This window comes from Chenopodium album, chromosome 10 (genome assembly GCF_948465745.1).
Source record: "Chenopodium album chromosome 10, dcCheAlbu1.1, whole genome shotgun sequence".
In the NCBI taxonomy this organism is placed as follows: Eukaryota; Viridiplantae; Streptophyta; class Magnoliopsida; order Caryophyllales; family Amaranthaceae; genus Chenopodium; species Chenopodium album.
The window spans coordinates 62,079,741-62,085,455 of NC_137843.1; the positions used below are offsets into that span (position 1 = coordinate 62,079,741).

Below are 5,715 nucleotides of genomic sequence, written 5' to 3' on the forward strand. Positions count from 1 at the left end.
TTCTCACGGTGAGAAACGAATTCGTTTCTCATGGTGGCATTTTTGTGAATAAATCAACAACTTTTTCAACTTTATTCAACTGTGGAGCCCACAATATTGAAAAAGTTGTTGATTTATTCACGAAAATACCCTCATGAGAAACAAATTTCGTTTCTCACCATGAGAAATAGGGAATTTCTCGAAATAGAGAGTGAGCTTGAATTGAAGATGATATATAAAAAATAAAAATAAATAAATAAATAAAATAACTATTGTGGTAAATAGTTAATACAGTATTAAACAATAATATAAATGCAGAAAATAAATAATTACATAATTAATTATAAATTGGGAAATAGAATATGGATGTTTGTAATTGGTATGTTAATGAAGCCATTGCCTCACAAAAAATTCCAATATAAAAACTCTAAAAAGAAAAAAAGATTGAGAAGGTCAACAAAAATGCTAAAAAATCTCATACTTGTATTACAATTTGTGTCCTAAAAAGTTACTTATTTGTCCAAGTAATTAATCTAATAATTATGGACCGATTATCAGAATTTGAAACTTGAAAAAAAATGATTCCAAATTCCCACATCTTTACTCTATTTACTACTCCCTCCGTATTTTACTACCCCATACTCCGTAATTTACTAGTCGTATGTTCAATCAACTAGAAGTTCCAAAGGTAAGAGTCTTGGTAAAGTGAAGCATCATAAGTGTCCTCGGCCACTTGACTAGCGTAATCAAAATTATTATTAGACTCATGTTGCGTTGCAAAATAATCACCCCCGGTAAAATCATCAAACCCGGTTAAGTACCCGAAATCTGACACGTAATTACCCGACCCGAGTGCATTACTCAAACTTAATTGATCTTGAAATGACGCTTCTACCCCTGCAACCTCAAAACTACTATACGTATAACCATCTATTTGAGTTGTTGCTGTTGTTGTTGTTGTTCCATCCGAGATAGATGGTGAGTATGACAACGCCTCACCCGACTCTTCCACCATAGGATTCTCCACTAATCCGCCTCGATCATCCTCATTTGTCAAGTTATTAGCGAACCTAGAGGCCGCAACTTGGATCTCAGACGGAGTCATCGATAGTCCTCCAACAATTTCAGGTGGATTATCAGGAAAATTAAAGTTAGCGGATTTGCCACGTAAACAAAATTGTGCCGCGTCAAATGCACGTGCTGCCTTCTCAGCCGTATCATACGACCCTAGCCAAATCCTCTCCCTACTGTTAGGGAGACGGATTTCGGACACCCACTTACCCCACTTCCTCTTGCGTACACCCTTATATTTTATCGAGTTTACGTTGCTACTATTATCGTTTGGTTGGTACTCCGGCGATTTCTTTACCATTTTGAAATGATCGAGTTGGCAGAATTGAGTTGAGAATTGAGAGTGTAACGTATTTTAAGTTGGATGAAGAGAGTGATGCAATTGAGGTGGTTATATATATGTGTGTTTTTTTGAGGTGAGATAAGTCAACACATTAAAAAGAAGCGTGTTGGTCAATGGGGGGAGAAGAGTCGCACGTGGACAAGGGATTAGTGAATAAGGGAAATATTACGCGGTTGATTTGAATTTGTGATTGTGCTAAAATAAATAAGAACCACGTGATAGTGATTTTTTTGTTAAAATAATCACTAAAATATTATACATTTGCCACGTGTATAGAATAATCAAGTAGCACTATCTTGGAAAGGGCCGTAAAGCCGTAAAGTGGACCCCACTTGAAAGGGGTGAGGGACTGCACGCAGCAAATTCTCTAAAGAGTACGAGAAACACCATAGAAAACTACTTGTACATTTTATTTTATTTTTTTTCACTGGTGATGATATACAACAATATGAAAATGAGCCAGGTCGGAACGAAAAATGGCCCGATCTGATACGGTATGGGTCTATGAGATGCCACGTAAGTAGGTTTGGGTTGTGTATGAACTTTATTTTTAGGAAAATTTGGCACGAGCACGATGAAATGACCATTATTTTGGCTTTCTAATCTATCTTACCAATTTATCAAAAGATAAACTTTGTATATGTTTATTAGGTGGCCCGTCGATACAAACTACGAAGTATTTCATTCTTATCCCGTTCTATACATAACTTATTTTGACTATGAGACGCGCTAGCGCGACACATGAGTCAATATAGCATGGTTTGTATCTTTAGTTACAACTAACAACCTACTAGTGCAATTTCTTCGTAGCAAACTTTCATCTTTTTCAAACGGTGAAAAAGTGAGAAACGATTGTTGAAGAAGAGCGTAGATTATATTAGAGTTCTTATACTAAGTTGAGTGCTCGAGTTTCAAAGTCATATACTGTATTAGATTAAAAAACATGGATGAACAAGTTTATCATGGTTTTACTCATTGTTAATCAGCTTGTATATATGTTACCTTTGTTTCTAATTAGTTGCACAAAATAGGTATTAACTGTGAGACATGAAATATTACTTTGTTGCAACTAATAAGAAACGGATGTACTCGGTAGATTTTTTTTTTTTATTATTTTTTTTTTTGTGCTTATCCTATCCTCCAAAGCATAGTTTTATATGACCTTACTATTTTGCTAGCTAGCAAATTAAAACCGGTTTTGGCAAGGAGTACGTGTTATCTTCGTTGTTTTTGCCCCACAATATATTTGTTTTTTGTTTGTGAAAGTATATATTGCTCTCTTTTACTAAGGACCTTAATGGACCAGGTGATTTGGACAAATCATAACTGTCCAATATACAAGTATTTGTTTTTTTCTCAAAACCAAATTGAGTTTATTACCCAATAGAAATGAACATATACATAGTATATAATTTAAAGTGGCTCTGGCCTCGGCCTCCTAAAATCAGATAAGTGGTAATATGTATATTATGAGTACATTTTACAAAGAATCATATGCATATAATTTGAACATTTTGAGGATTAGTAATTTCAATTACCTTTCTTTTTATTCAGGAGTCCCGATCTAATACATAGTTCATAAAAAAAATTAATCATCAAATAAATTTAAGAACTTCCACAATATTTTTTTAATACACTTTAATGTATTTGGTATTTATATATCTTGTTGTCGACTTGTCTTAGGTACTCCTATATATAGTCCGTATAAGTCAGAACCATAGAAAATCATACTAAATTTGAGGACTATATAATCCATACGTACAAAGTATACTTTGCCCATACATACACTATGTAACATAGATATCATTATTCATTAATTTATATTAGTCACTTTATTTCACATATTTTTTTTCTTAAAAGTATACCTTGTTCCCACTTCATAATAAAAAAAATAATCACAATTACATACTTGTAAGAGTTATACCATATTACAGTATTATAAAACTCTGTATGTCAGCAACATGTTCCCACTTTCTACTACTCCATATTACATTAGTAATTTAGTATTGGCATTGTACGAATGAAGAATATATTCAAGCACGTTTTAACGACTAATTAGATGCTTAGTTTAATGATATCATGGCTTTACGTCAAAATTTATGTACCTTATTATTTGTCCTTTGTAGATAAATAAAGATGACCTCTGCTTCGTAAGTAGCTTCACCATTATTCTATTCATGTGATTCATGTATGTCAAACCCTTTTTCAAGTCAGTTTATTTGGTTCCCTTTTACTTTATGACATCCACCATACCCTTTTTATTTATTTATTTATTTATTTTTTTATTTTTTATAACGACTCTTGTTACATTCATGGTACGGTACGGTATTGACATAGAACAATTGTTAAGAACATAACAAGTGGTCAAATGTTCCCTCTTCCTAGAACGTGATTAAGAATATGTTTATTCTACTTAACTTTGTTTAATTTATTGTTTAGTAAAAAGTATATATATTTTAAAAGTGTACTGAAAAAAGGTTTTATTTAAATAATTTTAGAAATTTTAAAAAATATTACTACCCAAATAAGGGCCTGTTCTCTTTAGCTTAATTTCAGTTCAGTTTACTTCAACTCCAATCAGTTCAGTTCAGTCAAGTTCCTAATTTCCTTCTCTCATAAACAATTCATTTCAGCTCAATTCAGTTCAGTTCATCTCATTTCAGTAAATCAGAACAAGCCCAAAGAGTTATACCTAATGCGCACTTCATATATATGGAATTTGTTAGATTAGAATGAGAAAATCATTCATGGGCTTTCAGCCTTTCACATAACATACATTAAGAATTTTCCACGTACTCTTTTTTAGTTCAAATTCTATTTCGAACTCATAAAGCAAAACATAAAATCTTGCGTACATTGTACACATACATGATAAACTTACCACATGAATTGTACATGTCACATATATACTTTAGCATAGTGACTTATACATTGACATATTGAGGTTTGGCATGGATTGATCCTCATATTACTATCGTAATTAATAAAAATATAGACTTTTACTTTAATATAGCATAGTGTCTTTTTTATTTATGAACTAGTGAGAATGTGAGATGGTACGGTGTACCCATATGTACCCTTTTCTTACACGGTTAGTGGCAAAGACCGTAGACCATCAAGAATAAAAAGAGTCAAATATTATTCAACATCAAATTAACTCATGTAACTCGACACACAATTAATAGTAAGAGAATGTTCCTTTTAATAATTACCTCCTTGACCACTACCACGCACTCATTGGTGTAAACTAAGGAACGCCGCCAAAACATAGTTGCGTTATTGTCAAATTAATTCAGCCATTTTTTCATCAACTACTACATTTTTTTGAAGGAAGAAAAATACATACTACTCGCATATTTTCTACCCTCAAACTTTAGGTTTTTTTTTTAATTATAGTTCAAATGTTGAGTAAAATAAAGAGTTAATTTATAAGACAAATTAAATATGGAGAAAGAGTTTAAGTCAAAAGGTGAAGTCGTTTCTCGTTAACGCGTGGTTGGTTGAAATTCAACCCGTACATGAAACATGAGTATATAGCCATGCAAAACCCCCTTACGTCATTGCAAATGATCGCATCATAGATACCAAGTACTTCGTATGTGTCATGTGTCATGTGTCAACGTCCTTATATCATTGTTGAGTAATAAACCATACTTCTATGTCATCTGTATGTTTTTTGTGTAGGATTATCCATCCTTAGTATGAGTCACTTATAAACTTGCTTGCTCCAAGAGATCTCTTTTTTCTTTTATTATTGTATGTATTGTGAAAAAAAAATAATGATACATATAGGCATATAGCCATGTATATAAGAAGCTAAAAAAACAAAATAATAACGATTATTATACATCATACACGTGTTTCAATTTTTTTTTACAATTTTAGAAAATACCTTTTTTTTTAATAAGTGAAACATTTTTCACAGGCACTTATGTCGATGCAAAATTTAATACCTTTAATCATCAACGTAATAATTGAATTTCAATAAATTACTCATTGAAACGATTCTAATAAGTACCCGTAGGGCATAAGATTATATTTTATCTAATGTAATAAATCACCTATACGAGTATCAATTAGTCAAAGTGATCAATTAGGTAAATCAATGGCTAATCTTGGCCGAAAGTATAAGAGGGGCTGGGATTTAAATATTTTACCTCTCGCTCAAAATTAATCACTATGTCTAAATATTTTATAAGTAAAATAAGATTATTTAATTAATTAATTAATTACAATATTATACCAAAGATCGGGCTCCAAATGGCCTAGATAAAAGATCTCCATTTGTGATAATAATAGTGCAAAAAGTCACAACATTTTAC

At 31.9% G+C, this 5,715-nt stretch overlaps 1 pseudogene; it reads right to left on the reverse strand.

Annotated features, from left to right (window-relative positions):
* Positions 1 to 292: 292 nt before the first annotated feature.
* Positions 293 to 1,392, reverse strand: LOC145564530 (ethylene-responsive transcription factor ERF017 pseudogene; annotated as a pseudogene).
* Positions 1,393 to 5,715: the final 4,323 nt, after the last annotated feature.